The sequence below is a fragment of the Schistocerca cancellata genome, chromosome 4 (genome assembly GCF_023864275.1).
Source record: "Schistocerca cancellata isolate TAMUIC-IGC-003103 chromosome 4, iqSchCanc2.1, whole genome shotgun sequence".
Taxonomy (NCBI): Eukaryota; Metazoa; Arthropoda; class Insecta; order Orthoptera; family Acrididae; genus Schistocerca; species Schistocerca cancellata.
This window is the reverse complement of record NC_064629.1, coordinates 726902023-726928935: the sequence shown is the minus strand read 5'-3', so window position 1 is coordinate 726928935 and position 26913 is coordinate 726902023. Positions and strand designations below refer to the sequence as shown.

Here is a 26913-nt window from a genome sequence, read left to right as displayed (position 1 = left end):
CGTCCAATTTGAAGACTTATACTCATTGAGCCATGCGAAGCTACTATTACTATTATTAATTATTATTATTATTGTTATTATCCAAGTTCTTATGCTCCCAACACTACTTACTGTTGTGTTTTATTTGCAGATTCACATCCTGTTTGTGGCATAGAAGGGATGAAGTGCTTGTTTGAAAACAGACGTAAGTTTCCATACTACAAGGTAAAGTTTGTGTACCCTCAAACATTAAATTCATGACGACAGCATTTACTTTCAAGCTTGATGCACCAAGATGTATTTACATTGAATTGCTCAATTGTCTATAGAACATTGTATCTGTTTCCATGTGTAGCTGAAACATGACACTGGAGACATATTCTATCATAACACACATTTTATGTGGATAAATAAATTTTGAGAATGTGGCCAAATGTGTGTCTCTAACTAATAATGTTGGCTAACTATCAATCTTAGGAGTGGGTCACATACTGCTATCATTCATACCCTGCAGCAAAACAAGGTGAAATTCAATAATATGCAAGGGGTCTTTCAGTCAAACATCTAAGTATGGCAGAATTGTGAAACTGTGTAAATAAAATCATTATACAAGTTTGAATGATATAAATCTCAGAGGGTTAAAGTAGTAGGCCGAACTGTAACTTACGAGTTTTAAATGAAATAAGATTTATTTAAACAATTTCAAAAGCATGATGCGAATGATGGCCTTACACATTCAAATACGGTAAGATAAGACTAAAAAAAAAAACCAGTTAAGTTTTGTTAAATATGGAAACTGCACAAACAGCTCCCCAAACTTAGTAGATAATCACAAATAGGCACAAAATCTAAGGCCTGAGCGCTGCTTCTTAAATTTCAAGACTCCACTGCCACCTAAAGCCGACCACTAGAAAGTGCTGAAGTAAACTTCTGAGTTCAAAAATACTCTCATAAAAGTTAAAGTGTCTCAACTGCCAGCCAAATTATGTCGTCAATTTATCCAGTGCTGCGCGAAGTCCAACCAAAAGATAAAGTACTATACATATGCGGCCAACTCCTCACTGCCAACTGACACCCGTTCCTCCTGAACTGACCACCAAACACATAAGTGCTTTGGCTATTCATGCTGTGTCCTGTCCACATATGGCCAGTTTCCTGTTGTGTGTGCATGTGGAAGGCTGCTGTCGTGTGAAACATATTGTTCTTTTACATGATTACTCACGAAATTGGCGGTTAATGCGATTGTATGGATCAACATGATTGACATGTGACTTAAAGTAAGCTATTTTTCGTAAGCTACATTGTTGTATTTCGTCTCTTTATGGCGTTTTGCACATTGAGGTTCTGGTGTCATTGTTCAAATGCAACCAAGTGTCATGAATTGCCTGAAACATATGATACCTTGAGCAGTCCGCTTCTGCTCACTTCATACCCTTGGATGCCGCCGCCACTCTTCCATTCATACCGATAATTTTATTAAGTGAAACGCCATTTAAATTTAAACAAACATACGTGTGCAGCATAGTTACAGATACTAATAGGAGCCCCTCTCTTTGCTAGTCCTTCTGAAACATTGCAAGAAAATATATGCTACATTAATAATGAATAATTAATTAAATTAAAAAAGTCATGCATTAGTGCTCATTAATAGATAAACTGGGGTGACAAAAGTCATGGGATGTCTCCTAATATCGTGTTAGACCTCTTTTCCTCGGCGTAGGACAGTAACTCGACGTGGAATGGACTCATCAAGTCGTTGGAAGTCCCCTGCAGAAATATTGAGCCATTCTGCCCCTATAGCCGTCCTTAATTGCGAAAGTATTGCCGGTGCAAGATTTTGTGCACGAACACACCTCTCGATTATGTCCCATAAATGTCCAATGGGATTCATGTCGGGCGATCTGTGTGGCCAAATCATTCGCTCGAAAGTTCTTCAAACCAGCCGAGGACAATTTTCTCATGCATAAAAATTCCATCATTGTCTGGGAATATGAAGCCCATGAATAGCTGGAAATGGCCTCCAAGTAGCCGAACATAACCATTTGATGAGAACACAGTTCTCACCATAATGGAGCCACCAGCAGCTTGCGCAGTGCCTTGTTGACAACTTGGGTCCATGGCTTTGTGGGGTCAGCGCCACACTCGAACCCTACCAACAGCTCTTACTAACTGAGATAGGGACTCGTCTGACCAGGCCACCGTTTTTCAGACGTCTAGCGTCCAACAGATATGGTCACGAGCCCAGGAGGTGCTCCGCAGGCGATATCGTGCTGTTAGCAAAGGCATTCGCTTCGGTCGTCTGCTTCCATAGCCCATGAACGCCAAATTTCGGCGCACCGTCCAAACGGATACGTTCTTCGTATGTTGCACAATGATTTCTACTGTTATGGCATGCAGGTTGATTGTATAATATCACTGACAACTCTACGCAAACGCGTCTGCTCTTGATAAGTGAAGGCTGTTGGCCACTGCGCTGTCTGTGGTGAGAGGTAATGCCTGAAATGTGGTATTCTCGGCACACACTTGACACTGTGGGTCTCGGAATATTGACTTTTCTAACGATTTCCGCCCCCCCCCCTTTCCCCATGAACCATGGACCTTGCCGTCGGTGGGGTGGCTTGCGTGCATCAGTGATACAGACACCCGTACCATAGGTGCAGCCACAACGAAGGGGTATCTGTTGAGAGGCCACACAAATGTGTGGTTCCTGAAAAGGGCAGCACCCTTTTCTGTAGTTGCAGAGGCAACAGTTTGGATGATTGACTGATCTGGCTTTGTAACATCAACCAAAACGGCCTTGCTGTGCTGGTACAGCGAACGGCTAAAAGCAAGGGGAAACTACAGTCATAATTTTTCCCGAGGGCATGAAGCTTTACTATATGATTAAATGATAATGGCGTTCTCTTGGGTAAGATATTACGGAGGTAAAATAGTCCCCTATTCAGATCTCCGAGCGGGGACTACTCATGACAACGTCAGTATCAGGAGAAACATGACTGACGTTCTACGGATCGGAGCGTGGATTGTCAGATCCCTTAATTGGGGAGGTAGATTAGAAAATTTAAAAAGGAAAATGGATAGGTTAAAGATAGATATAGTGGGGATTAATAAAGTTCAGTAGCTGGAGGAACAAGACTTCTGGTCAGGTGAATACAGGGTTATAAATACAAAATCAAAATGGTTCAAATGGATCTAAGCACTATGGGACTAAACATCTCAGGTCATCAGTCCCCTTGACTTAGAACTACTTAAACCTAACTAACCTAAGGACATCACACACATCCATGCCCGAGGCAGGATTCGAACCTGCGACCGTAGCAGCAGCGCGGTTCCGGACTGAAGCGCCTAGAACCGCTCGCCGTCAGTGGCCGGGTATAAAATCAAATAAGCGTAATGCAGGAGTAGGTTTAATAACGAATAAAAGAACAGGAACGTGGATAAGCTGCTTCGAACGGCATAGTGAACGCATTATTGTAGCCAAGATGGACATGAAGCCCATACCTACCACATTAATACAAGTTTATATGCCAATTAGCTCCGCAGATGATGAAGAGATTGAAGAAATGTATGGTGCGTTACAACAAATTATTCAGATAGTTAAGAGAGACGAAAATTTAATAGTCATGGGGGACTGGAATTCGATTGTAGGAAAAGGAAGAGAAGGAAAAGTAGTAGGTGAATATGGACTGCGGGTAAGGAATGAAAGATGAAGCCGCCTGGTAGAATTTTGCACAGAACATAACTGGCCGGCCGCTGTGGCCGAGCGGTTCTAGGCGCTTCAGTCCGGAACTGCGCTGCTGCTACGGTCGCAGGTTCGAATACTGCCTTGGGCATGGATGTGTGTGATGTCCTTAGGTTAGTTAGCTTTAAGTAGTTCTAATACTAGGGGGCTGATGACCTCAGATGTTAAGTCCCATAGTGCTTAGAACCATTAGAACCATTTGAAGAGCATAACTTAGTCATAGCCAACACTTAGTTTAAGAATTCTGAAAGAAGATTGTATACGTGGAAGAGACCTGAAGACACTCTAAGGTTTCAGATAGATTATATAATAGTAAGACAGAGATTTAGGAATGAGGTTTCAAGTTGTCAGACATTCCCAGGGGCAGATGTGGACACTGACCACAATTTATTGGTTATGAACTGTAGATTAGAACTGAAGAAACTGCAAAAAGTAGGAATTTAAGAAGATGGGACCTGGATAAACTGAAAGAACCAGAGGTTGTAGAGAGTTTCAGAGAGAGCATTAGAGAACGGTAGACAAGAACAGTGGAAAGAAATACGACAGAAGAAGAATGGATAGCTCTGAGAGGTGAAATAGCAAAGGCAACAGAGTATCAAGTAGGTAAAGAGACGAGGGCTAGTAGGAATCTTTGGGTAACAGAAGAGATATCGAATTTAATTGATGAAAGAATATATAAAAATGCAGTAAATGAAGCAGGTGAAAAGGAATACAAACGTCTCAAAAATGAGATCGACAGGAAGTACAAAATGGCTAAGCAGGGATGGTTACAGAACAAATGTGGGGATGTAGAAACATATATCACTAGGGGTAAGATACATATTGCCTACAGGAAAATTAAAGACCTTTGGAGGAAAGAGAACCACCTGTATGGATATCAAGAGCTCAGATGGAAAACCAGTTCTAAGCAAAGAAGGGAAAGTAGAAAGGTGGAAGGAGTCTATAGAAGGTCTATACAAGGTTGATGTACTTGAGGGCAATATTATGGAAATGGAAGAGGACGTAGATGAAGATGAAATGGGAGATATGTTACTGCGCGTAGAATATCGAGGGTAAATTAAAGTCACCACCAACTAGAATTGTATGAGTCGGGTACGTGTTTGAATTCAAACACAAGTTTTCTTTGAACCTGTGAGCAACTAGAACTATCTACTTCAATTTCGTGACAAGATAAACTACTTCTAACAGCAACAAACACGACACCGCCAACCGTGTTTAGCCTATCGTTTCGGAACACCGTTAGGTTCTTCGTAAAAATTTCGGCTGGGTTTATCCCCGGCTTTAGCCAGCTTTCAGTGCCTATATCGATTTGAGCATCAGTGCTTTCTTTAGCACTTGGAGCTCTGGTACTTTCCCAGCACACTACGACAATTTACATCTGTTATATCGATGGTTGTCGATACAGAACGATATCGCGCTTCCCCTTCATCGACCACTCACATTGGGTGATACCACGCTTCTGTGTAATTGGTTGCGCTTGATATGGACGTGTAAAGTAATGCAACCACCCCTAGTAACCCGTTTTGAAAACTGGCGAAGTACTTCGCCTTGATGTTTAGACCATCTGGTCGCCACCCGTAACGTAAGGGTGGACTGTACGGCAAGGTTTGTAGCGTGGATCACAACAATATCCAGTATGTTGGTTTCCAAATTAGCCGCCATGTTCGTAACACAGCCTCATTGATTTCCCCTTCTCCCATTTCGTACTACTTTATTTGAAATTTCTATTTATTTACCTGTTTCTGTTTTACAGGAGTGCTTCGACATCTATGGACCATGCAGTTGAAGTAAAATTCCTATAAATAATGTAGCGGCCAGAAATTATTATAGGCATATATGTAGACCTTGATGCTTATCAGTGCTGTGTCATCGATTCCTAATGCTACTGCCTCTAATGCGCAAACCTTCAACACGGAGGGTGCAATTTGGGCAAATTACAGAAAGAAAATAACCGCTGGTGTGTATACATGGAAAGGTCATTTACTTACAGAGGGTTGGACTGAAGATTTGACCTTGGTCTTCAATCTGTCTGCTGGTAAACATAGCAGTGCAACAAGTTAGTGTCAGGAAGAGTCTGATTTTAGTGTGGGTGTATGATACATTGACAACTCATAGAAATAATTCACATCGCAGAAACCGTATAAATACCCTTACAAAACAGAAATGATAGAAGAAGGTTCACGTTATAATCCCATATATAGCACCAAGAGATAAAATTAGATGAGATACACAAGAAATGGTTGAGATGAGGCCAATTCATGATCACATTCTACATTGGAAAATAAATAAAGAATCTGTAGAGTTACATCGAATAAGTAGCGAGCAGAGAAAACTTCGAATTAGGTAGGTACAGCTGCTGAGAGATAGAAAATTACCTCGGTATGGATCTGTGAATGCGAGTCGGCGGCCGGGCAGGACTTCGAGATTAGAACAGTGCTTTGCAACCTAGGGGTTGACTACCGCCTGGAGAGTCATATGAAATTATGTGAGGGTTGAAAACGCAAAAGGATCAACTATGCCTTAGTTATGGGCCAAAAATACATTTTTAATGAAATCTAAGTAGAGTGAATTTTATTTAAAAATTCTTATTAATATTCACTGCAAAAATGGGTTCAGAAAATTCTGCACGAGAGCTCCGGAATCCTGAATAGCCAGAACCTTCCATTTATCAATCTGAATAAAAAAGAAGATTTTTTATAAAACAAATAATATCCAGCATGTACAGACCAGACCAAACCCTGCACAAATTCACCAAATAAAATATTTCCACGCAGCGCAATTTTGGGCTAATGAACACGAAAAATCAGAGCTGCAAAAGCATCTAAAGATTATTAAGAAAATTCAATATTTTGATATCAATTTAAAAGAAAGAAAGAAGGAAGGCTGGACAGAGCCCGCTGTACATGTCACCCGTTTAAATCGCATCACAGTGACATTTTTTTCAAATGATGTAAATGTTCGCTCTTTATTCAGTTGAAAAGTGTAAAACGTTTCCAACAACGCCAGAGATTTCTTAGGTTTCCGACCACGCCGTACGTCAGCACCAACACGGGAAATTGTCTCCATTAATTCAGCCTGAAACGCGCCTCCGCATTTCAGGACAGGTGACAGCAGGCCGACACTAGCAGAACAGTTGCTGCAGCCTGCGCTCCATTATAGAGCCCCTCGTCATACAAAATACTTCCAATCGGTGTTTGGTACTTGGAAACGTTTCAGACCTTATATTTAGGTTAAAGAACAGATGGTCAAAATCATTTTGAAACGATTTTTCATATTTTACTCTTTATTCATTACAAAACAAATCCAATGTAAGCATGAGTTGAAAAAGTATATTTTAACAAGAAACTGAAAACAATATTCCAGAATGAGATTTTCACTCTGCAGCGGAGTGTGCGCTGATATGAATCTTCCTGGCAGATTAAAACTGTGTTCCGGAGCGAGACTCGAACTCGGGGACCTTTCTTTGCCTTTCGCGGGCAAGTACTCTACAATTTTTTTTTGTTTTGTTCGGTATTGTTTGTTGCTTTTGGTCTGGGAGGACGTCACAAGACATCCGTTCAAGTTGATGGTTGATTTCTTTACTCAGTTTTTTTATTACAGAGGGCGAGCAGCCCCATGACCGAACACGCTGAGCTACCGTGCCGGCTGACCCATCTGAGCTACCCAAGCACGACTCCCGACCCGTCCTCACAGCTTCAGTTCTGCCAGTACCTCGTCTCCTACATTCCAAACTTCACAGAAGCTCTTCTGCGAACCTTGCAGAACTAGCACTCCTGGAAGAAAGGATATTGCGGTGACATGGCTTAGCCACAGCCTGGGGGATGTTCCCAGAATTTTTTTCAAAACAATATTGATTGAATTTTACGTATTTTAAGGTAGGTCGGTTGGCACCCTTTAGGTTGGCCATTGAGGCCTCGAATACGCTAACTGTTCGAGTTCTGATGGACACATGTTCATATCATAGCACTAAATTAATCATGCCTGTAACGAAACGATGGAAGATACTGTCTAGAAGAGCATGATGCTGCTTGACCGTGGTAACCCATTCTTCGTAACTCCCTTCGTACAGTCAGTGTGCGAGCTGGACCACTGGTAGCATTTTTCAACTCAGGCGTGATTCCTTCCGCTTATTTCATGCGATTTTATACAACCACACTCTGCTATGCGCGACGGTCCCTGTTCAATAGAGACCTGCCTAGTATTGGTTCAGCTGTGCTTGTTCCTTCGTGTTTCCAGTTCATAATCGCATCACCAACAGTAGACTTAGGCAGCCTTAGAAGAGTCGAACTGTCCCTGTGAGATTTGTTGCTCTGCTAACGTCCAGTGACTAGTCTACACACGTTCGATATCACTGAGCTCTCCTGACGGACGTATTTTGCTGTCATTGTTTCTCTATTTACGACATAATACTCCCCGACTCCATTTACAGTGGCGGGTCCGCCTCCTGTGACATCTAGTGCTCAATGCCGCATCATATAGCGATGTCCGAATATTGTTGATCAAATAGTATATGTTTATGAATAAACTACCAAAGCACAGTTGCATTAAAATACGAGGGTAAGTCAATTATTATCACAAATTTGTTATAAAATTTTGTTGTAATCAAAAAGGAAACTTACAAGAACATCATTTTTTGACATAGTCTCCTTGCGTTTCAACACTCTTGGTCCATCAATGCCCTCATAAAAGAAGGTTCTCTGTTGAGCTGTGAGCCAGAAATACACCGCTTCTTTCACTGCTTTGTCCGAGGCAATTCGACAGCCCCTTAATGCCTGTTTGAGTGGACCAAACAAGTGATAGTCAGAAGGGGCAAGATCGGGACTATCCAGTACTTCAAATTTGAGTTTCTGGAGGCTTTCAGCAGTGTGGGCAGCAGTATGCGGGCAGGCATTGTCGTGCAACAGCACAACACCTTTTAACAGCATTCCTCGGCGTTTGCTTCGAATGGCCTCAAATGGTTCAAATGGCTCTGAGCACTATGGGACTTAACTTCGGAGGTCATCAGTCCCCTAGAACTTAGAACTACTTAAACCCAACTAACCTAAGGACAACACACATATCCATGCAGGAGGCAGGATTCGAACCTGCGACGTAGCGGTCGCGCGGTTCCAGACTGTAGCGCCTAGAACCGCTCGGCCACTCTGGCCGGCGCTTCGAATTGCAGGCTTTAGCCTGGCAGTAAGCATCTCACTGTCACGTACACTGTTTATTGTTGTGCCACTTTCCCCATAAGGTTCCAGTACTGGACCTTGTGTGTCCCAAAAAACCGTAAACATCAGTTTTCCTGCGGACGGTTGGATCTTGAACTTTTTCTTGCACGGCGAATTTGGATGTTTCCATTCCATACTCTGCCGTTTACTCTATGGCTTGTAATGGTGGATCCATGTTTCGTCATCAGTAATGATCCTGTCTAAGAAGTTGTCCCCTTCGTTACCATAGCGATCCAATTTTTTTTCAGATTTTCAAGCGCGTTTGTTTATGCAAATGTGTGAGTTGTTATGGGACCCATCTTGCACAAACCTTATGAAACCCAAGTCTGTTGTGGATGATTTCGTAGGCAGAACCGTGACTAATTTGCAGACGATGTGCCACTTCGTCAATAGTCTGTCTAAGAGAATCATTTCTTCATTTGTGGCGGTAAACAGTCGTACGGCTCCTTCATCGTGCGTAACACTTGTGCGAGCGTTTCGAAATTTTTCAATCCATTCGCAGACACTCCGCTCTGGCAAAACACTGTTTCCGTACTGTACCGAAAGTCTTCGACGAATTTCGGCCCCTGATACGACTTCTGACCACAAAAAACGGATAAATGAACTTGCTCTTCTTTGGTGCAAACAGACAGCGGAGCAGCCATGATTAACAGCACGGTAGCGATAACAAAACTAACCTTGCCGCTTGAAAATTGCTGCCGGTCGGAGTGGCCGAGCGGATCTAGGCGCTTCAGTCTGGAGCCGCCCGACCTCTACGATCGCAGGTTCGAAACCTGCCCCGGGCATGGATGTGTGTGATGTCCTTAGGCTAGTTAGGTTTAAGTAGTTCTAAGTTCTGGGGGACTGATGACCTCAAATGTTAAATACCATATGCTCAGAGCCATTTCAACAATTTTTTTCTGAAAATTGCAAAGATATAACAACAAAAAAAGCATGCGTCATCAACCATTGGAACCATTGGTGTATAACTGCTGTAAATTGTCGTAGCGGTGTTGGAAAAGTACGAGAGCTCCAAGCGCTAATAGAAAGCACTGATGCTCAAATCGTTATAGGCACTGAAATCTGGCTAAAGCCGGATGTAAGCTCAGGCGAAATTTTTTCGAAGAACTTGACGGTGTTCCGAGAGTATAGGCTAAACACGGTTGGTGGTGGCGTGTTTGTTGCTGTCAGTAGTAGTTTAACTTATCGCGAAATTGAAGTAGAAACTTCCTGTGAGATAGTATGGGTAGAGTTCATTGTTGGCAACCGGAATAAAATAATAATTCGAGTCTTTTACCGACCTCGCAATTCAGATGATACAGTTGCTGAAAGGTTCAAAGAAAACTTGAGTTAGATTTCAAACACGTTCCCGACTCATACGATAACAGTTGGTGGTGACTTTAATTTGCACTCGATATATGTTGGCGAAAATACATGTTTAATTCCGGAGGTACGCATAAAATATCATCCGAAATTGTGCTAAACGTGTGTCGGGGTGCCAGTTGTTAAAGGTTAACAACGTTTTATAATATAATCGTTTTAATGAAGAAGACTTTAAAACACGCATCACGGACTTTCCAATATGGCAGGTCTTGGCTGCGCCGTTACACTCAACACTTTACAACACCGTTATCACTTTCAATACTCGTTATAGATACTGCCCACGACACGTGGCTTTCATTGATAATAAATACAGTTCGCTTTAACTTTATATCTTGTTTATCACTTCTACATTTGTGGTCAGTGGTGCATTCTGCTACTGCCACTGCCTACTCGCGACCGTTCTTTTGGAGACGCCGCCGGGTACTCGACCGTGCGTTTTGAGTGGCACATTGCTACTAACTTCGCACCGTCTTCCCGACGCACAAGAGAGACCCCACCTTTCTCCCTCAGACAATAGGGATACTCCACTCGTCTCCTACGCACATAGATATCAAAACTCTCAGCTAATGGGCGCTCAGATCGCTGTTGCCAGACGGATCTGACTTCGCGTTTGCGGACAGTTCAAAAATGGTTCAAATGGCTCTGAGCACTATGGGACTTAACATCTGAGGTCATCAGTCCCCTAGAACCTAGAACTACTTAAACCTAACTAACCTAAGGACGTCACACACATCCATGCCCGAGGCAGGATTCGAACCTACGACCGTAGCGTTGCGGACAGTGTGACGGAAGTTTGTGCCTGAACACTTTCTCAGATTGTAAGATCCTACTCCCGAAAAGTCGGATCTTGTCCCTACTAAGGTTGCACAACATTGCCTCTTATGATGTTATCGTTAATGCTCCTTTCTGACGCATAATTGTCAGATGGACATATATCCTGGCTGCTACAGAGCATTACCGAGCGTTTAGATCTCGCAGAGGTTCATAAATGTGGTTCTAGGCGCTACAGTCTGGAACCGCGCGACCGCTACGGTCGCAGGTTCGAATCCTGCCTCGGGCATGGATGTGTGTGATGTCCTTAGGTTAGTTAGGTTTAAGTAGTTCTAAGTTCTAGGGGACTGATGACCTCAGATGTTAAGTCCCATAGTGCTCAGAGCCATTTGAACCATTTTTTTGTTCATAAATATGCGTAATAATTAGCATAAACACGTGAAGGGAATGGACGTATGCATTAGAAAGCGTTCTCCAAGCAGCCGAACATAACCATTTACAGTCAGTGATCGGTTCAGTTTATTTATTTATTTATTGTTCCGTGGGACCACATTGAGGAGAACTCTCCATGGTCATGGAACGAGTCAATACAGGAAATTATAACACGATTGTAGAAACAGATAAAATGAAATATAAGAAACATATTCAGGCGATACGTCATTAGTTTAAATAAAGAAAATCAAGAATGTAACACTGGAATTTGCTTAATTTTTTAGCTCTTCCAGGAGCTCCTCGACAGAATAGAAGGAGTGAGCCATGAGGAAACTCTTCAGTTTGGACTTAAAAGCGTTTGGGCTACTGCTAAGATTTTTTAGTTCTTGTGGTAGCTTATTGAAAATGGATGCAGCAGAATACTGCACTCCTTTCTGCACACGAGTCAAGGAAGTGCATTCCACATGCAGATTTGATTTCTGCCTAGTATTAACTGAGTTAAAGCTGCTAACTCTTGGGAATAAGCTAATATTGCTAACAGCAAACGACATTAAAGAAAATATATACTGTGAGGGTAATGTCAGAATTCCCAAACTATTGAATAGGGGTCGACAAGAGGTTCTAGAACTTACACCACACATAGCTCGAACAGCCCGTTTTTGAGCCAAAAATACCCTTTTTGAATCAGAAGAATTCCCCCAAAAATTAATACCATATGACATAAGCGTATGAAAATATGCGAAGTAGACTACTTTTTGTGTTGAAATGTCACTTATTTCAGAAACTGTTCTAATGGTAAATAAAGCGGCATTTAGTTTCTGAACAAGATCCTGAACATGGGCTTTCCACAACAGCTTACTATCTATCCGTACGCCTAAGAACTTGAACTGTTCCGTCTCGCTTATAACATGCCCATTCTGTCTGATTAAAATATCAGTTCTCGATGAATTGTGAGTTAGAAACTGTAAAAACTGAGTCTTACTGTGATTTGGCATCAAATTATTTTCCACAAGCCACGAACTTATTGCATGAACTACATTATTTGATAATGTTTCAATATTACACACAAGATCCTTCACTACCAAGCTGGTGTCATCAGCAAACAGAAATATTTTTGAATCACCTGTAATACTAGAAGGCATATCATTTATATAAATAAGAAACAGCAGTGGCCCCAGCACCGATCCTTGGGGAACGCCCCATTTAACAGTGCCCCATTGGGACTGAACATCATTACCACTCTCAATATTGCGGAGAATTACATTCTGCTTTCTGTTCTTAAAGTAAGAGGCGAACCAATTGTAAGCTACTCCCCTTACTCCATAATGGTCCAACTTCTGCAGTAAAATTTTGTGGTCAACACAGTCAAAAGCCTTCGTTAAATCAAAGAAAACACCTAGCGTTCGCAACCTTTTATTTAATCTGTCCAAAACATCACAGAGAAAAGAGACTATAGCATTTTCAGTTGTTAAGCCATTTCTAAAACCAAACTGTACATTTGACAGCAAATTATGTGAATTTAAATGCTGCAGTAACCTTGTATATACAACCCTCTCGATAACTTTAGCAAACACCGATGGTATAGAAATAGGTCTATAATTATCAACATTATCCCTGTCTCCCTTTTTATAAAGTGGCTTCACTACCGAGTACTTTAATCGGTCAGGAAACCGACCACTCCTAAAGGAAAAGTTACAGATATGGCTAAGTACTGGGCTAACATACATGGAACAATACTTCAGTATTCTGATACATACCCCGTCATATCCATGAGAGTTCTTGATCTTTAGTGATTTAATTATTAATTCAATCTCCCTCTTGTCAGTATCATGGAGGAGCATTTCAGGTAACAGTCTCGGAACACTTTCTTCTACGAGCGCTATATGATTCCCTGTTGGGACTAGGTTTCTATTTAGTTCACCTGCTATATTCAGAAAGTGATTATTAAATACTGTACATATATGCGACTTATCAGTAACACGGACATTCCCACTACGCACTGATTCTATATCCTCGACCTGTCTCTGCAGACCAGCCACTTCCTTTACGACTGACCATATGGTTTTAATTTTATCCTGAGACTTAGCCATTCTATCTGCATACCACATACTTTTTGCCTTCCTAATAACTTTTTTAAGCACCTTACAATACTGTTTGTAATGGGCTACTGCATTTAGATTGTGACTGTTTCTAACGTTTTGATATAATTGCCACTTTGTTCTACAAGATATTTTTATACCTTTAGTCAGCCACCCAGGCTGCCTGTTTGTGCTAGTACCCTGTTTTGAACGGTCTAACGGAAAGCAACTTTCAAAGAGCACGAGAAAAGTCTTGAGGAAAGCATTATATTTATCGTCTACTGTATCAGCACTATAAACATCTTGCCACTCTTGTTCCTTGATAAGGTTTACAAAAGTCTCTACAGCAACTGGATCAGCTTTCCCAAAACGTTGGTAACTAAATTTAACCTGCATTGCAGCACAAAAATCTTTTAGACTTAAAATTTGTCCATCATGATCTGAAAGGCCATTCACCATTCTGCTAACAGAATGCCCTTCTAGTAATGACGAATGAACAAAAATATTGTCTATGGTTGTTCTACTGTTCCCTTGCACTCTCGTTGGAAAGAATACGGTTTGCATAAGATTATATGAATTAAGGAGGTCTACCAGCATCCTTTTCCTTGCACAATCACTTATACAATTTATATTGAAGTCACCACATATAACTAACTTTTTGTATTTCCTATAAAGTGAACCAAGAACCTCCTCTAGCTTTAGCAAAAACGTTGTGAAATCGGAGTCTGGTGATCTATAAATAACAACAGTAAGAAGTTTAGCTCCACTAAATTTAACCACACTTGCACAACATTCAAACACCTTTTCAGTGAAGTACTTTGAAACATCAATTGACTCAAATGGGATACCGTTTTTCACATACATGGCTACTCCCCCGCACCGCAAAGAGCTCCTAGAAAAGCTGCCAGACAACCTGTATCCTGGTAAAGGAAGCCTCTGAATTATCTCCTTATTTAAGAAGTGTTCAGATATACCAATAATTTCAGAGTCAACATCTATAAGTAATTCACTAACTTTATCTCTAATGCCTTGTTTGTTTTGATGAAATATACTAATTCCCTCATTAATCGGATACCTAAGCTTCGTCGAAAGTGGTTTCTTTGTTAGAGAGACTTCCCTTAAGCAGGAATACCTGTCAGCTGACTTCAATCTAAAAAAGGTACAGCTCTAACACCCACAACTACCGGAATTTTTCCATGAGTGATCCCACCACCCCCACCTATGCTGTCACCTATAAGCTTTGCCAACCTCCCCTTTCCATACCTGTTGAGGTGCAGGCCATGTCTAGTGAAACCCGTCCTGCTGATAGACTCCACCGACACCACTGAAATGTGACTCATGCCTTCTGTCATTAGCGCACCCGCAAGTCTCATGTTATTACGCCTGACGGCTGTATTAAGATGAGGCAGATCGTGACGCTGAAACAGTTCCACGAAATGCACATTCGTGTTGCCAGTCTGAGTGGCTATCTTTTCCAGGTCACCATCTATGTCATACTCCCCATCCCTATCAATACTATTACCAGCCCCACCCACAATCACTACCTCATCCTCTTTTGTAAAATCCCTACATAACCTCCCTATGTTAAAAATCACATGAGCCAATCTGCTTTAGGCTTCACAATGCTGGTGACCTGGTACTCACTCCCCAAAACTTCCTGCAACTGCTGGCCTACACCTCTACCATGAGAACTACCTAACAGCAGAACCTTCTTCTTTCTCTTAGACTTTGCAACTGTCCTAGCCACCGTAACTGCTGAGGTCTGCTGCATACTTCCTACATCTACAGCTACTAGAGATTCCTCTCCACTAGACTCTGACAGTTGGTCAAATCTATTACAAACACCAATAGTAAAACTATCTGAAAATCTCCTTCTCCTAGCAGATCTCTTGCCAACAGCCAGCTCCCATTCCCCAACCCCCTTCTCCCTCCTCATCCTATCTAGCTCCTCCTGTGCGTTTTTCAACTGCACCTGAAGGGCACAGATCTTACGCTCCTGCTCCTCTATCAACTTACTGTTGTTACATAACCTGCAGTTCCAGGAGAGGATCTCACCAGAATGCCCACTGGCTTCCCCACTGCATTCCCCCCAGTGAAAATACTTCGAACAAGTCTCACACCGCAATCCACTACTGACGAACCTACGGCAAAGCCCACACTTCTCACTCATGGTAAAATTTTACAGTTATTGAAACAAGAAAACAACTTTATCTAAGTTGCGCTACTACAATAAGAAGATGTTAAAAACTGACTACAATAATCACAAACTTGCTCCACAAGGAAAGTAACTACTATTATTGACAGTATTAATCAACAACAAATGAGAATATAACAAAACACTAACACAGAAAGAAAATCAAACGTCTAATGACAGTAACGAAACTGAAAGCAGTTCGCAAAAATTTCTTCTGAAGTTATTTCACCGGAAAACACCAAGAACACCAGTTGAAGACTACTAATGTTCCTAAATAAACTACTATACACAAACAATTAATTAGTACTTAGCTTTCGATGCGCCGCTACAGCTGCAACTGGTCAGCGTGGAATGTAAACACGGGTAAGAGGTTAAGTTGCTCGTTACGAAACACTCACAAATATCAGGTCACAACACAAGAAAGGCAAAGGTGAATGAAGAAACCACTAATAAGTCACTTATATAGTAAATATTAACACAAAAACCGTTAAAATATATATCTGCAACCTAAAAATAGATGAAAACTTAGAGAGCGATCTCACACGCAGTCACGCGCGTATGACGTCACACCAAAGACCCTTCCTTCAATCTTCAATGGACCGAAGGACCCAGTCCATTCCATGTAAACACAGCGCACACCATTATGGAGCCACCACCAGCTTGCACAGTGCCTTGTTGACATCTTGGGTCTATGGTTGCATGGGGTCTGCGCCACACTCGCACCCTTACCAACTGAAATCGGGACTCAACCTTTCAGGCCTCGGTTTTCTAGTCGTCTAGTGCCCAACCGATATGGTCACGGGCCCACGAGAAGCGCTGCTCGCGCTGTCGTTCTGCCAGCAAAGGCACTCGCGTCGGTCGTCTGCTGCCATAGCCCATTAACGCCAAACTTCGCCGCACCTTCCTAATGGATACGTTCGTCTTGCGTCCCACACTGATTTCTGCGGTTATTTCACACAGTGCAGCTTATCGGTTAGCACTGACACCTTGTAATGGTACTTGAATTACGTAACCATTACGGCAGCTCACCTGAACCTCTCGATACCAGTAATATTCTGCTGTGTTTCTGTAAAGTAGTTAAAGTAGTTGACATATTTCTGAGACAACATTCAGATTTGATTTCATTAATGTAGAAGTACTTTGATTCATCGATAAGTTTATATTGCAATGATATTATTCTTGTGTGTATTCTTTCTTTTGTCGCTATGATCTTTGACGTACTTGTAACTCTGATTTTTGGGAGCGTAAGCGATTATTAGTTAGTTAGAGTGTCGGACCTTGAGAAGGTCAAGTCTTGGACGTCATGTTGGAAAGACGCATATTGTAGACAGTTTATAAAATGTGAACTCTAACAGTGAGGAAGATGTTTTCAAGCATGTTTTGTATTGTGAAGTGATGTTTTTTGTGTTACGTGCCATTGCAACAATAGCAATAAAAAAGAAGTGTAACTTGAATTCGGAGTGCTGATTACTTTTCACATCACCATTGTGCTAACTTTCAAAGGTTTAATCTTCAAGAATGGTTTGTGAAACACATCTATAAAACTTTTGAATATAGCAGAATAAAACCTAGGCCTCTTTGCATCCGAGCTTGGAATTATCACCACCTAGATTTTCGACGATTGAGCCATGATTTTACAACGAGACCAGCGTGGGAAACACGAAAAGATGAGTGCCTAGTTTATTCATTATTACATGAAATGACTTTATTAACTGTGTTCTAATGACACCAGCCACATAATAATTTTGTTGTTGCCCCAAAATTCAGTATTTAGCAGCGTGAGCAACACCACAATCATTATTAAATTTTGACCTTTGTTGTGGTAGGGCTCTTAGAACCTCTACGCAAACGCCTCTGCCCTAGGTTGTTGAATGCCTGAAATGTGGTATTCTCGGCACACACTTGACACTGTGGATCTCGGAATACTGAATTTCCTAACGATTTCCGAAATGGAATGTCCAATGCGTCTAGCTCCAACTAACATTCCGCGTTCAGAAGCTGTTAATTCCCGTCGTGCGGCCACAATCACGTCGGAAACCTTTTCATATGAATCACCTAGTACAAATGACAGCTCCGCTTTTTTTTGTTTTTTTTTTCCTTTATTGATTTTCAATTCCCCCCCCCCCCCCCCCCCCGAAGGGGGCGGGCTGGCAGCAGCTTAGTACGCTGCTCTACAGCCTACAGACTTTTATTTTAAAAAGGGACGAAGAAAAGAAACAAGAAAAACAGGCGATAAAACGGTGACGTCAAGAGTAAAATGGTGGAAAAATGCGGAAAGTTAAAACAGAAAGCAAAAGGGGTTGGCAACGTTAATAAAAGACACAGGAATCAGACAAGTAACATAGTACACACACACAATTAAAAAAACATGGCGACAGTCTGGTTTCCATTCGCAAGAGATAAAAGGCACATCCAGCGACAGTATGATGGCCGTTCGCAACACTTCCCAAAAAACACAACACGGAACACTCACTGTAAAACACTCACTTTAGAACATTCAATGTAGAACACTGCACGAAAGTGGCGGCACAAAGATGACACTCCCGAGCCAAAGGCAGATGGGGGGGAGGGACCTGGAGGAGGGGGAAGAACAAGGAGGGAGGAAGGAAAAAAACGAAAAAAGGGGGGGGGAACCAAGGAGGGAGAGGACTAATAAAGGGGGAGAAGGGCAGACGCGAGAGGGAATGAGAGGAGGCAGAGGAGGGAAATGTAAAAGGACTCGGGGGAGAGAAGGGGGCAAAGAGAGGGGAGGTGGGGAAGAAAGACGATGGAAGGGGGGGAGAGGGAGCCCGGGAAAAGGAGAGAGGAAAGGAGGGGGAGTGAGGATCAGAGTTGATAGGAGGGATAAATGCAGGGAGAGAGGGCATCATCTGGGAGGGGGAGTTGATGGAAGCCACCGTGGAAAAGGAGATGTAGGGTGTAGAGATGGAGGGTAGGGGGGACACAACAGTGAAGACGTGGCAGGGGGCGGGGATGGGAGAGGAGGGGAGCAACCAGGGGGTGAGGGGGTCCAAGGCGGTGGGAGGTGTAGAGGATGAGGATATGTTCGAGGAATAGGAGCAGATGGGGGAAAGGAATGAGATCATAGAGGATATGTGTGGGGGACGGGAGGCGTATACAGAAGGCAAGGCGGAGTGCATGACGCTCAAGGATCTGGAGGGACTGATAGAATTTAGGGGGGGGGGGGGGGCAGAACAGCTCCGCCAATGCACTGCCCTTTTATACTTTGTGTTCGCGATACTACCGCCATCTGTATATGTGACGTGGGAAGTTGGCCAACTAGCAGAAAGGACCCGTAGGTTTTGAATAAGATCTTCAACATAGCTGGTTATGTGAAGCACAATTCACAGGTGGGTGTTTATTATTGTTTTGCAGACATGCTGCAGAGACTGGCGGAGAACGAAACGGGTGACAGCGTGTGCAGTTGCCTGCCGCAATGCGAGGGCTCCAAGTACGTGCTGGCCTCCACTCAAAGATACAACTGGTGCGTGACACGTCTCATTCCCGTCTCGTTCTGGTTTACTCGTCCAGGATGCAACATACTGGAACTTAAAATCTCATGTTAACTTCTCTTCCAAGAGATTATTTATCTGAACTTAACTCTGTATGTGACTTCTTTCTGTATTATTTCTCATCCAAGAAGAAAAATATTGCAACGTAAGCTAAAAATCTTGGTTTTCGCTAGTGTACACAGTCTTAAAAACGTCAATGTCTTGGTGCCATGAGCACCGAGAGTGCTGTCGATAGATTTTTTCAGTGTTTTTTCGTAGGTCGCTGAAGACTGTTGCGGCAAATAGGGGTTGTTTTCGTGTACTTACGGTTTTACACGCCGATTCCGTGACCGTTGGAAAGCAGAAGACCATGGTCTGTCTTACACTGTAGAGTGAAAAAACACACACCACTACCTTCACCCCTTGTCTCATCGCGCAAGGGAGGCGTACACGACATCTGCTAAAATATGATACTCAAGATTAAAAAGGAACTAGGAGAAAGCACCAAGACTGCCATCGAGCGCACATCCCAGAACAGGAAATGTGGAATTAGAAAAGAACTAAGCATTGTTTTTTTCTGTTAATTATCATTAAACTCTATCGATATAACAGATAACGGGTACACTTGATAACTCTACACGCCAACCATTGCACCACGTGTGCACCAATAATGTGACTAATGTAATACACTATGTAATCAAAGGTATCCGGACACCTGGCTAAAAATGACTCAGCATGGTGCACTCCATCGGTAATGCTGGAATTCAGTATGGTGTTGGCCCACCCTTAGCCTTGATGACAGCTTCCACTCTCGCAGACATATGTTCAATCAAGTGCTGGAAGTTTTCTTGGGGAATGGCAGCCCATTATTCATGGAGTGCTACACTAAGGAGAGGTATCGATGTCGGTCGGTGAGGCCTGGCACGAAGTCAACGTTCTCAAATATCCCAAAGGTGTTCAATAGGATTCAGTTCAGGAGTCTGTGCAGGCCAGTCCATTACAGGGATGTTACTGTCGTGTAACCACTCTGCCACAGGCCGCGCATTATGAACAGGTGCTCGATCGTGTTGAAAGATGCAATCGCAGTCCCCAAATTGCTTTTCAACAGTGGGAAGCCAGAAGGTGCTTAAAACATCAATGTAGGCCAGTGCTGTGATAGTGACACGCTAAACGACAAGGGGTGCAAGCCCCCTCCATGAAAAACACGACCACACCATAACACCACGGCCTCCGAATTTTGCTGTTGGCACTACACACACTGGCAGATGACGTTCACCTGGCATTCGCCATACGCACACCCTGCCATCGGATCGCCACATTGTGTACCGTTATTCGTCACTCCACACAACGCTTTTCCACAGTTCAATCGTCCAATGTTTACGCTCTTTACACCAAGCGAGGCGTCGTTTGGAATTTACTGGCGTGATGTGTGGCTTATGAGCAGCCTCTTGACCATGAAATCCAAGTTATCTCACCTCCCGCCTAACTGTCATAGTACTTGCAGTGGATCCTGATGCAGTTTGGAAATCCTGTGTGATGGTCTGGATAGATGTCTGCCTATTACACATTACGACCCTCTTCAACTGTCTGCGTTCACTGTCATTCAACAGACGAGGTCGGCCGGTACGATTTTATGTTGTACGTGTCCCTTCATGTTTCCACTTCACTATCACATCGCAAACAGCGGACCTAGGGATGTTTAGGAGTGTGGAAATCACACGTACAGTCATACGACACAAGTGACACCCAATCACCTGACCACGGTCGAAGTCCGTGAGATCCGCGGAGCATCCCATTATGATCTCTCACGATGTCTAATGACTACTGAGGTCGCTGATATGAAGTACCTGGCAGTAGGTGACAGCACAATGCATCTAATATGAAAAATTTTGGTTTTTGGGGGTGTCCGGATACTTTTGATCACATAGTGTAATTGTACGGGATGATTATGCTAAGCTATTCACTTCATATGTTTCCGGAACCGTTTAAGGTATCGTATCTCCTTTTTCACCCATATTTGTTGTGAGAAAGTTCTCCCTAAACGGCGAAAAGTCTCTTTTCGTAACCACATTAAGTACAGATCTATCAGAATCATCTTCGCTTTTTCAGACGGAACTATAGTAATTTCTAGTGCTAGGATCTAAGCTCTAACAGAGACGAATTTAACGGCGTTTCACTCTATAAAATACGATTACTACTTTCGGAAAAATTATGCTTTTTAGAACTTGGGACTTATCTGTTTTAAACATGAAACTGATTGCTTTGTTATGCATAAGTGCATGATTTCATACGTAAATAAGGATACGTTACGTCTGTTAACGGATAACGTAGAGTATTGCACCGCCGCGTTACCGGTATAAAGGAGGCGGAGGGGACATATAGCCATCATTCTGTCTGTGTCGTTTATGTGTGTGCGGAGCCAATTACTATGAAAAAATAAGTATCTTTCAAAAACCAAGAGAAACTAGCTACGTATCCTATTTATGGAGAATGCAGGAACAACATGAGCATTTGGGTTGTGCGTATAAAGGTATCTCAACAGTGTCCAAAAAGAATGACAATTCTGATACGTTCGGTACATCACTAAGTTCCCTAATTTCTTCTTACTACGCTTCGATAGGTTCTCTGTATAGCCGTTGACTACAGTTCGGCATGGTAAATACAGCTGGTTTTTCTTTGCCGACTGCGGAAAATAGGGACAGTAGTTCTACAGAATGGATACATAAGTTTTAGCATGACAGATGACAGTTCGATATATAAGTTTAATCTCTGAGAAGGTTTATCTCTGCCATTCAGAAGAAAACTTCTACCACGCTACTTTTGAGCGGTACTGACGTCGCTTTAAGACATCCGACCGTCAGTCGGCAAGACTCAGCGGAACAAGGGGTACAAGGGGCATGAAGTTTCATGTACGACGATCATTCAAACTGGAAATTTTACCAGTAATGAACACAATCAATAGCGAAAGCCTTCATTGTACCATCAGAACTTGTGAAATTTGATTAAACAAACTTTCAGTTTCATTAACAACAATAATGAGCTATAGCAGCTTGCCACTTCACTATCATTTACACTAACGGAAAAAAAATCGCAACGCCAAGAAGGAGCTGTGCGACATAAACGAAAGTTGGCAGGCGTGTTTTCGCATCTGACGAATGATGTCCATTCAAACTTCGCGCCAGTCGCATAAGATTGGCTCTCATAGCGCCACTGTAAGGATGCAAATCAGGTTTGCTTTAAGGGGCTCCGGAACGCCCTATACTTGCAATGTTAAAGTAACGCTTATAAATTACATCTTTCCTCGCAAAGTATTTGAGGTAGGAAGTTGAACTTTTTACAGATTATTTATTGGAATATGGGCTACAACTTAACACAGGGCTTTTACAAAATTTTAGTTCAGTTATTAAAGATGATTTTTTTTCAATTGTAATGAAAATCCACAACGTTTTTTTGCAATATTTTATTTCTATATTCAAAAATATACAGTTTTTTGGGAAAAGGCTGTGTTAAATTATGCAGAAGGTACTGTGTAACATTTACTGAAAGTTTGAAACAAATATGTTGGGAAGATCCTTAGAAAACATGTAATTAGTATGAGAAAATAAAAGTTTTGGGAATCGAGCGACAAAGATTGGATTAACTTTTTAGTGCATTCCAGGTCCATAGGATGGATTATCTTCATCCTCTGCAAACTCCTCCTCCAGCTTCCTCTTGTTCCTCCTCCTGTTTACTCTTGCTTGTATATCTAGACTCTTTACAGCCCTGTCTGCAGCCCGAAGGCGTTCCTTGTCTAAAGCAAGCATCGCTCGTACCATGTTAGAACCTATCTTCATTCCCATATTTCTAAATACCTTGCACCTTACAATGTTGCCATCATTGAAAGTCGCAACAGCATCATACACACCAAAGTGAAGTGTTTCTATTCCAACAAATACAGTCTTGGGGATTCTCGACCATATAACACTATTTACACTTTCATTGGGGTTTTGAGTTTTTCCGTGAATACACTTTTTCAACAGTTCAGGTGCTGCTAAGTCTCTGAAAATAGGTTAGCCACAACACATACTTTATCTCACATCACTAAAATGTACCTGATGAACACGGACGTTAATAATAACACCATTTGACAGCAGTTTAACAGCGCCACAGTGGGTCACGCCCATGTAGAACACATTTCAAAAAAAATTTAAAAATAGTTGTAGTCTTCGGAATTGAATAAATTATATAGCTATTAAAAGGTAATAGTCTGCAGATTCAGAAAACGCAAAAAAGTAAAAATTGAACTTTTCATGATTTTGAGCCTTTCCGGAGCCCCTTAAATACACGCTGTATCGGTCGTAAGCGTTAGTTACTTTCGAGATTGGACGTGGTGAATTGACAATAATCAAGAATGTCTTTAAGGTGACAAAGGCGTCATTATCAACAGCTTATTGAGGTTAAACGACGTCGTGTAATATGCTACGAAAAGCTGAATGCTCCTTCTGCGATACTGCAGCAAGACTTGGCAGGAATGTAGCCACTGTACACGACTGCCGGCAGCAGTGCTCGCGAGACCGTACGGTTTAAGAAGACCGGGCTCCGGACGGCTACGTGGCACTACCGACAGGGAAGACCATCGTGTGCGGCCTATGGCTCTCGCACATCGTACTGCATCTGCAACAGCAGTCTGAGCAGCGGTTAGGACCACAGTGACACAACGAACTGTTACAAATCGGTCACTTCAAGGACAGATCCGAGTCAGATGCCCTGTAGCGTGCATTCCACTGATCCCAAACCACTGCCATTTGCGACTTCGGTGGCGTCAAGCAGGGGCTCATTGGAGGGTAGTGTATAGGTCTGTTGCATTTTCTGATGATAGCTGGTTCTGCCTCGGTGCCAGTGATGGTCGTGTGTTGGTTAGGAGGCCAGTTTAGGGCCTGTAAAAACCTGCATACGTGCTAGACACATTGAATCTACACCTGGAGTCATGGTCTGGGACGTGATAGCATATGACAGCAGTGGTTATCCCAAGCACCCTAGCTGCAAATTTGCACGTCAGTCTGCTGATTCGACCTGTTCTGCTGCTATGCATGAACGGTATTCCGAGGGGTGTTTTCCAACGCTCGCCCACGTACCGCTGTTGTAGCCCAACATGCTCTATAGAGTGTCGACGTGTTGCCATGGCCTTCTCGACCACCAGATCTGTCTCCAACCGGGCACATGTGGGACATCATTGGACGACAACTCAGCGTCATCCACAACCAGCATTAACCGCCCCTGTATTGACCGACCAAGTGCAACAGGCATGGAACTCCATCCCCTAAACTCACGTCCGGCATCTGTACAACAAAATGCATGATGGTTTGCATGCTTACATTCAACATTCTGGCAATTACATTGGTTACTAATGTTCCAGCATTTCACATTTGCTATGGCTTATCTCGCGCTTATATTAACCCATTATCTTGCAATCTTAATCACAATGGTACCCAAACAACTGAATTCTCAAAAGTTCATTACTCTACATTAATTATTTTTTGGTATTGCAATTTTTCCATCAGTGTATCTCTGTAATTATAAGAAAGTAGGTAAAATTCCTTTCTTAATAACTGAAATCGGTGGTTACAACCGACTCCCTAGACAACAAAGCCACATACGGCAGTTTGGTTGCATTTCATAGTTCAACCATATACGAGGGCACTATAATTTATTAACGTGGACTTGGTACGTAGTGGCGCAGGCTGCCGCGAATACGAGTGCAATACGTTTCCCAAGTCACTTGTATCAGCTGCGACAGCTTGTACGATGGCAATACAGACAGCCTATTCTCCTCGGACCATGTTCGTTGTTTACCTTTAAGATCTAATGATCGTAATAGCACACTCTTTTTTTCCGGCTCCGGGGCAACAACGTCGTTTGCTTAAATAACTACAAATCCTTGATGCACAATATATTTCTATTTTCATGTCAAGTTTGGGTTCTTGTTAGTGTTATGTGTATGGCATCCCCCGTGCCCCCATAGTTAAATATTAATCCTCATTAAAATCATTAATCAGTTAAAGTCTTAACTGCTTCATTCACCCTGCAAAGGTAGATCAAGTACGATTCTTTCGAGGCCACAGGTAGCTGGATCTTCTCCCACTGTGTACCAGTAATTATAGGAGCCGATGGAGAAGTTAAACGTTCTGTCAAAAGGTTCTACTCCCAGAACGGTAAGTTCCATCTCTAGCATCAGATTGATATGTGTGACCTTGGTAAGACCAGATAGGAGTGTGTCATTTTCTTGTGTTTATAAAATATTGTGTAAGTTGCTAGCTTAAAAGGCAGACAGATATGACTGTCAGTATTATTACGCTTTGTCAAGTACTCTCACTATTCCTGACCCTGATTCTGTTCTAAATATGATCAGAGAGACTATTCTTTCATGATCGTCTTTCGAATTAGGGAATTCTCAACACTAAGTAAGCTAGCGCTGATAGTGAACTAGCTTAGTGTTTGCTCATGTATAGGCATTATTTGTTATGGATGAGCCCATCAACCATAGCTCGAGTCATAGAATGCACATCGATGAGCAAGCGCGTGCAGATGTGTTTTGTAGTGAGTATGTGTGTGTGTGTGTGTGTGTGTGTGTGTGTGTGTGTGTGTGTGTGTGTGTGTCTGTGTGGACGCACATGCGTACGTGTGTGTTTGTGTGTGTTGCAGATAAAAAGGGCGTTGAGTTTGCAGACGTTTGTTTAAATGGCTGTCCAATCGCTTCCTGAATTTATTTAACATAATAAGGTAAAGTTGTCGGTTAAGAAATTTTGTAATGTACTATATAGGGTGATTCAGCTGCCGCTATCACTGTCATTTCAAGTAGTCCGCAATTTTATATCTGGCCTTCAAAAACCACGTGCGAGGTTTTCATATTCTCTCGCCCGCTACGCCCAAACTATTAGTGATTAGTCCTACAGAAAAAATAAACAGTACCCTTTTGTAGGAAATTTGATGCAGTTAAATTTTGTATTGAGATATGTTTTCGCTGGGGGCCACTGAGTTTGAATTATTCAAGAAAAACGTACAAAAGAGATCTTCAAACGCACCTCCTCGAAACTGTTAGGTAAAATTTACACAAATTTCAATTTTGCAATTGTTAAGTGCTCGACTAAGACAGTGACGCAATAATGCTAGTCAACGAAGACCAAAAGGTCGAATGTGGTAAATAATTCGTGCATACGCAAATTTTTGTGCAGTGGTGGGAGGGGATGTCATGAACAACATACTAGAAATCCTGATCGATGGGGGTTGAAAGTGGGAGTTGGCGTGCGTTTGAAGTTCACTTTTGTACGTTTTTCTATAATAACTCGAAACCTACAGTCTCTAGCGAAAAGTATCCCAGTACAAAATTTACCTCCACTGAATTTCCTACAAAAAAAGTCTTGTTCAATACTTCTGTAGAAAACGACAGCGGCAGTGGTAGCTGAGTCGCCCTGTATAGAGTATTTGATGGCCTGTTGTAAAAAGTAATCACTGTTGTCAGTACATAGCTAACATTAAGTTTAATTCCAGGAACCTTGGTGCGCAACTTACCTGGGGATTTCAGAAATATCCACACATGCGTATGAGGAGAGATGTCATATTTGGCTTCACAGATTTATTAGGTAACACTGAGACTTATGGATACGTTAAATTGATA

The 26913-nt window shown here is 42.3% G+C and overlaps 1 long non-coding RNA gene across 1 annotated transcript; it reads left to right on the top strand.

Moving 5' to 3' along the window:
• The first annotated feature begins 147 nt into the window (after positions 1 to 147).
• LOC126184752 (uncharacterized) lies at positions 148 to 26855 on the top strand. Its single transcript, XR_007536873.1, has 3 exons — positions 148 to 184; positions 19144 to 19252; positions 26787 to 26855. It is a non-coding gene; the product is annotated as an uncharacterized LOC126184752 (long non-coding RNA).
• Positions 26856 to 26913: the final 58 nt, after the last annotated feature.